The sequence below is a fragment of the Prosopis cineraria genome, unplaced genomic scaffold, assembly GCF_029017545.1.
Source record: "Prosopis cineraria cultivar Desert tree isolate PC_DT_omini unplaced genomic scaffold, ASM2901754v1 PC1, whole genome shotgun sequence".
Lineage (NCBI taxonomy): Eukaryota > Viridiplantae > Streptophyta > Magnoliopsida > Fabales > Fabaceae > Prosopis > Prosopis cineraria.
The window spans coordinates 19,739,164-19,746,868 of NW_026555332.1; the positions used below are offsets into that span (position 1 = coordinate 19,739,164).

Here is a 7,705-nt window from a genome sequence, read left to right on the forward strand (position 1 = left end):
TTTCAATGGCAAAACGTGAAGCACAAGGAGGCAAGACTCTACACTCAATATAGTTAGCAAAAGAGGCATACCATGGAGGCTTAGATGAAATGGCACACAATGCCTCATCAGGAAATGAATCACAAGGAATAGTAGGGTTAGAGTTTACCATAGTAGCTTTTAAATGAGGTAGTCTAGACAAATGATCCGCTACTTGATTGGTAGAACCACTCCTATCCCTTATCTCCACATCAAATTCTTGCATTAAGATCACCCATCGAATCAAGCGAGGCTTAGAATCTGTCTTCTTAAACAAGTACCTCACAGCAGCATGGTCAGTGTACACAACAACTTTAGAGTTAAGAAGATATGATCTAAATTTATCAAGTGCAAAAACAATAGCAAACAACTCTTTCTCAGTTGTGGTGTAATTAACCTGAGCTGAATCTAGGGTCCTAGATGCATAAGCAATCACATATGATAACTTGCCCTCTCTTTGACCAAGCATAGCTCCCACAGCAAAATTAGAAGCATCACATGACAACTCAAAAGGTAAAGACCAATTTGGGGCTTTAAGAATGGGAGGGGAAATGAGCATGCTTTTCAAAGTGTCAAAACTCCTTTTGCAAGCATCATCAAAAACAAAATCAACATCTTTTTGTAAGAGTTTAGACATAGGCAAAGCAATTTCACTAAACCCCTTTATAAATCTCCTATAAAAGCCTGCATGTCCCAAAAATGATCTCAAATCTTTCAAACAAACAGGATATGGCAAAGAAGCAATCACATCTACTTTGGCCTTATCCACCTCTATGCCATTGGAAGAAATCAAATGGCCTAAAACAATTCCTTTATCTACCATGAAATGGCATTTTTCAAAGTTAAGCACAAGCTTCTTTTCAATGCACCTACCAAGCACTTTATCTAAAGAATGCAAGCATGAATCAAAGGACTCACCATACACAGTAAAATCATCCATAAAGACTTCCATGCAATGTTCAATAAAATCACAAAATATGGACATCATGCATCTTTGAAAAGTACCAGGTGCATTGCAAAGACCAAAAGGCATCCTCCTATAGGCAAATGTACCAAAGGGGCATGTAAAGGTAGTCTTATCTTGGTCACTAGGAGCTATAGGAATCTGAAAATACCCACTAAACCCATCTAGGAAGCAATAATGGGACTTGGAAGCCAATCTCTCAAGCATTTGATCAATAAAAGGCAAAGGAAAATGGTCCTTCCTAGTCACATTATTGAGCTTCCTATAGTCTATGCACACTCTCCAAGCATTTTGAACTCTAGTTGGAACAAGCTCTCCTTTCTCATTTTTTACCACAGTAATCCCCCCTTTCTTAGGTACAACTTGGGTTGGAGACACCCACTCACTGTCAGCTATAGGATAGATGATCCCAGCACTAAGTAGCTTAACAACCTCTTTCTTTACCACATCTAAAATCAATGGGTTAAGTCTCCTTTGTGGTTGCCTAATGGGCTTAGCATTGTCCTCAAGAAAAATTTTATGTGTGCACACAATAGGGTCAATACCAGGAATGTCAGCCAAAGTCCAACCAATAGCATGTATGTTCTTTCTCAACACATCAAGTAATGCATTTTCTTCCTCAAGAGATAAAGAGTTAGAAATTATTACCGGAAGCTTCTCATTCTCAATGAGATATGCATACTTGAGATTGGATGGTAAAGGCTTCAACTCCAAGGTAGGTGGCTCTACACAAGAGGGAATGAGCTTCTTCAAGTCTAATTTGGTGGAATATTCCATGGTACTATCTTGTCTTTTAGGCTTCTCACTTGTTTTTGATTTCTCCTCTTCTTTCTTTACAGCCTCCCCCTTTTCTTGCAACTTGTCCTCAAGTGCTTGGACTTGAGCCACGGCCTCGACATGTGAAAGTGTAGAATTTTCCTCCAATAGCTTGGGAATCCTAAGAACATCAAGCTCGAGTGGAGAAAAACTCATAGATTCGGCCTTAATGGCTTTAGTACCTACAACACAAGAAGATATACCCTTCTCAAGCATTTCAAGATCAAGCATAGGAGATATTTTAAACAAATCATGAGAAGAAGTAGTTGCATCATTCAAGCATGCATCAATCTCTAAACAAATAGGACAACTACATCCATCAATACATGTAGTAGTAACAAGAGACAAATCATCATCAACATGTGAGAAAGAATCAAGCATGTGAGACTCACAAGCATCATGAAGCAATAACTCAATGGAACTTACACCTAACAAAGAATAATCCTCAAAAGGATGTTTCATTGCTTCATATATATTAAAAATAACATGATCCTCTCCACATTTCAAAATCAAACTACCTTTTTCCATGTCAATCAATGTACGGGCAGTCCTCATAAATGGCCTTCCTAAAATCAAAATATCATCCCCACTCCCTTCTTTTGACATATCAAGCACATAGAAATCCACAGGAAATAATAGACCTTTAACACAAACCAACAAGTCTTCTACTACTCCATGTGGTCTTCTAACACTTCTATCCGCTAATTGGCATATCATAGGTGTCTTATGCATGCAATCAAGACTCAAGGCATGATAAATTGAAAGAGGCATAACATTAATGGCTGCACCTAAGTCTATCAATGCATGAGAAAAATGTGTGTTGCCAATCTTGCATGGAATTGTGAAGGAACCGGGGTCCTCACATTTTATAGGGAGTTGAGGCTTCATGATAGCACTCACAGATGAGGGTAATTGTACCCTTGCATTAGGCCTAAATTTTCTTTTATTTGTACAACAATCTTTCAAAAATTTGGCATACTTAGGAAAGTTCTTAACTACATCCATCAAGGGTACATTAACATGAATCTTGTGGAAGAAATCATATACCTCTTGATCAAATTGTCCCTTTACTTGCTTAGGGACCACTTGTGCTTGTGGAAAAGGAAGCTTCTTCATAATCTCTTGACTTTGCTTTCCTTCTTCCTTCCTTGAACTCTCCTTTCTTGTTTCACTTTGCTCGGCCTCTCCCTCTTTTTCCTTACTAAACAACTCGGCCATAGTCCCCTTTTCCACCTTAGATGGTGGTTGCTCACATATGATCTCCTCAATGTTTTCATCCTCATCATCTCTACAAAAAGATGCATCATTAGGAGCAAAAGAAGAACTAGAAACATTAACATCAATTGAAGAATTTAAAGAGGGCTTCTCGGCCTTCCCTTGTCTTTTGTCTTCTTGTACTCTTTCTCCCAACTCCTTGCCACTCCTCAATGTGATAGCATTAAGATTAGCTTTAGGATTAGCAACGGTGTTGGATGGTAATGTAGAGGCTTGAGCATTGGCTGCACTTAATTGGTTAGCAAGCATATTCATTTGAGAAGTAAGGGCATCAATTTTAGAGTTCATGTTCTCACACTTGTTACCCATACTCTCTACCTTGTTCCCTAAGCCATCATACATGTTTTTATACAAAGAGTTCATTTCAATCAACTGCTTACGTAACACATTCACATCATTAGAAGAGTTTGAATTAGAAGAACTCTCAATTGGAACAAGCCTCCTATCACTATAAGAATTAGAAGAAGGTGCAAGAGAATTACCACTTGGATTGTAGCTTTGAGAAGAGCTACCTTGAGACAAATGAGGTGGAGGGTCACGGCCAAAGGTGTTTTGATAGGATCCTCTTTGTTGATTGTCTTGTAAAGCCACATTTGGATTTGAATAGGAGAAATTAGGATGGTCTCTCCATGAAGGGTTGTAAGTATTAGAATAAGCTCCTTGCCCTTGCCTCCCACCATAGGATTGTTTTCCATTGTAGATAGCATTTACTTGTTCAAACTTAATAGGACAATTGCTTTCTACATGCATAGGTGAGTCACAAAAAGTACAAGAATAAGGGACAAGTGCTTGAGAAGTACTTACATTGCTCACTTGAGATATTTGTGGAGCCAACATTCTCCCAATCTTGGCAGCTAGCAAGTCCACATATGAATCATTAAGAACTGAGGAACCTACCATATTCACATTTCTCTTTTCCCTTGTAGAGTATTGAGCACCACTTGAAGCCATCTTGTCAATTAGTTCCCAAGCCTTTAAGGAAGTGAGGTCAATCAAGCATCCACCACTAGCGGCATCAATGTTAACTTTGTCTCTTGGAATCAAGCCCTCATAGAAATATTGGACTAAATTCTCACTAGAAATTTGATGGTGTGGGCATTTAGCCAAAAGGCCTTGGAATCTAGTCCAATACTCATAGAGACTCTCATCCTCTCCTTGTTGGACCCCATAGATTTGCTTCCTCAAATTGGTGACCTTGGAATTTGGAAAGAATTTATCTAAGAAGAGTCTTCTTAGCTCGGCCCATGTGCTCACTTTCACATAAGAAGGGTAGTTGAAATACCACTCCTTTGCTAAACCTTCAAGAGAAAATACAAAAGCCTTAGCTTGAACATCATCAACATTTACATGCATAGGCTTCATAGTATCACAAACCAATAGGAAAGTATGCAAAAACCTATGGCAATCCTCTCCTGGTAACCCATGAAATTTAGGCAATGCATTAATCAAAGAGGATTTAATTTCAAATTGAACATTAGTAGGAGGAACATATAAGCCATAAGGATTATCATGCCAATTAGGTTGAGTTAATTGCCTAATGCTCCTCTCCTCTCTAGGGTTATGCAAGCCTTCAAATTCATTATTAACATGGCCATCATCATGCAAATTCTCATTCCCATTCCCATGGCCCTCATTATGCACATGCTCATGTCCTAAGATACCTTCCATTGTTGAATTACAAACCAAATGAGAATCAAGAATAGGTTGTGATCTTCTCAATCTAGAAATAGTCCTTTCAATTTCTGGATCTAATTCAACAAAAGAGGTATGTTTTCTTCGGGTCATGCACTAATCAAGCTCAAGAAAATTAAGAACAAAGAACAAACTAAACTAAAATGCAAATCAACATGAAACAATTCAAAACACACAAAAGCAAGAGAAATAATTTTTTTTTATTTTTTTTTATTAAACTCAATAGCAACAAAATGAAAAAAAAAATAACACCAAACAAGTAGAAAGAGAGTTAGAAATGCTCAATCAAGAAGCTTTGGCAATTCTGGAATTCGCACAGTAGGCTCTCTGGAGACAGTGAACTTGTGAATTTCTATCAGCAAATCCACATGATAAATTCCCCTGAAACTTTTATGAGAAACACAAGAGATATACAGGAAAATTATATAAAACTTTCAGATTAAAAATCCTTCCAATCGTTCCCAGAATTTTTCACAAGTTGGTCCTCAGGTCTGGAGAAACAGGATTTCGTCCAGAAGACCTTCAGAGCTTCTAACAAACTTTCAAATAGGAAAATGGAAAAATTGAAGAAAATCCTAAACACAAGAAACAAAGATAAGACAGCGATAAGAAAAATGAAACTGGAATCAATCAATTTGAACGCACAAAGACGAAGATATGCTAACTCAAAGTTGAAACAGGGTTTTGGAATCCTCTGTAATGGCTCCCTGGACCTTGTTAGATTGTAAAATTTCCACAGGACACTTCCCACGTCCAAAATTGACCAAACCAATTTTAAAGTGAAGCTAGGATATAGAGCTTTCAATGAAATAAATTCCAGTTCAAATTCCCTCAGACTCATTCCCAGTTAATTTTTCAATTTCAGACAGAGACACTAGAAACAGAGTATTTTCAGCTCTACACCAAACCAACGAAAATTGCACTAATTTTTTTTTTTTTTCAAAACAGAATAAAAACACTCAAAACACACAAAAAACACTAAACAAACAAAAAAAAAAAATTTTTATAATTTTTCAAAAATTTTTCAGGAACACTAAAAATGTAAATTAAGTACTAAACAACCTTAGAATTAAACTTAAAACCATTCCCCGGCAACGGCGCCAAAATTTTGATAGGAAATTAGTCGCTTATCCTCAAAATTACACTAAAGCTAACCCTAATGCAATATAGGGCCAACCCTAGGTCATCTCCCAAGGAATGGTTTTAAGTCTAATTGAAAGTTATCTAGTGAAATAAATCAACCAAAGTTTGTAGGAATTTAGTTATCTAGCTAATTATCTAAACTAATTACCTAATATGCAAGTAATTAAAATGCTAGTGAAAGTGAGTGAAATGAACTTCCCTTTTTACAATAATGGAACCCTAGAGATTAGTTGATTTTGGACTCATTATCTTCTCATGATTAGGCTAAGTTTAGCTTCCCTTTCCTCTTGACTAAAGCTGTCATGACTTAAGAAAATTATCCTAAGCCAATTAACCTAATTAGCTAACCTCCCTAGGTCTTAGATTAAAGTCCCTAGTTCAATTAACCAATTGGTGAAGACATTAGCCAAGTGATTCATTCAAAATCCTCTCTCAACAGCCATGGTCAAACACATAAATTGAGCAACCACAAGATTATGTCAAGCTACTCAACAACACAAGCATTAACACCACAAGATTATGCAATATTAACACAAGAAATTCACTAATTGAAAAACACAAGATTATGTGCCAAACAAAGAGTGGCAAAATTCAGTCATGGCTGTCCAAGGAAGAAATTAAATGAAACAATCCTCTCTCTTTACATCAACATCAAATTCAAATTAGAATTTATAAGCTAAGATGATTAAACCCTAGATTAAGGAATCTAACCATCTAGTAAAAAGAGAAGAGGATAGGAAACAAAAGAACTTAGCCAATTTGAAGCTCAAGACTCATCCTCCATCTTCATCTCTCTAGGATTCCACAAAGAAACTTAGCCAATCTTCATCTTCAAGAACCCTAGTGATTGCTTGTGAAGGCCAAACTCCATAGCTCTTGAATGATGGAAATGAGCTTCAATCCTTGTGAAAATGGAAGGGATGGAACGAAAATGAAGAGAGGAGAAGAATGGTATGAGTTTTGTGGAGGTTTGGTGGCTGAAAATGGAGGTTAGGGTGCTGGAAAATGAAAACAAAAGAGAGAAAATGAAGAACACTATGAACAAGAGAGAGAGAATGTGGAAGATGAATGAGATATGTGTTGGATCCCATTTGGGGACTTAAAATGGCGTGCTCCTTGGTGTCTCCCATCAGCTGAAGCTTAATTAAAATAAGGAAAAAGAAATTAAAATGTAAATGGGAGCCTTGTCACACTTGCAAGGTGGCAACTTCCTATTGGTTTGTAGATGATTCCAATGTGTGCCTAATTTCCCATGTGTCATCCACATCATTTTGATCTAATCCCTCAAAATAATCATAATTCACGTGCAAACCATCAGCCATTGTCCTCAAGGAGTGTTGACCTCAATGCCCAATTGATGCACAAGTCACATGCCACCTATGTCACATAAATCACATAATTCAATTAAATAGCATATGATATAATAAAATCTAATTCATGTCCAGAATTAAATTCATAATTAGAAGGGAGAATTTAAAATTAACCAAGTTTTCAGGCTGCACAAAATTATATAAAAATTTCACACAAAAGCAAACCAAAAACTAGGACAAACTAAGACACTTAAGAAAGTGTTGACTTTTTTATTTAATTACTCCCAAACTAAATGAATTTTAAAAATAATATATTTTCCACATTCATCAACTGGACATAAAATGCACTTTGTCAATTTTCTTGTACATTTTCTCAAAAGTTCATTTTTTGGACCAAAATGCCCCTAGTGCACTGATCTTAGAAACTTAGGCAAAGTTCCAAATCTAATGCAATGTGTGCACTTGAAGGTGATAAATCATTAATAAA

The 7,705-nt window shown here is 36.7% G+C and overlaps 1 non-coding gene across 1 annotated transcript; it reads left to right on the forward strand.

The window, feature by feature from the left end:
• The first annotated feature begins 4,154 nt into the window (after nucleotides 1-4,154).
• On the forward strand, nucleotides 4,155-4,261 carry LOC129296848 (small nucleolar RNA R71). Its single transcript, XR_008590010.1, has one exon. It is a non-coding gene; the product is annotated as a small nucleolar RNA R71 (small nucleolar RNA).
• The last annotated feature ends 3,444 nt before the right edge of the window (nucleotides 4,262-7,705 follow it).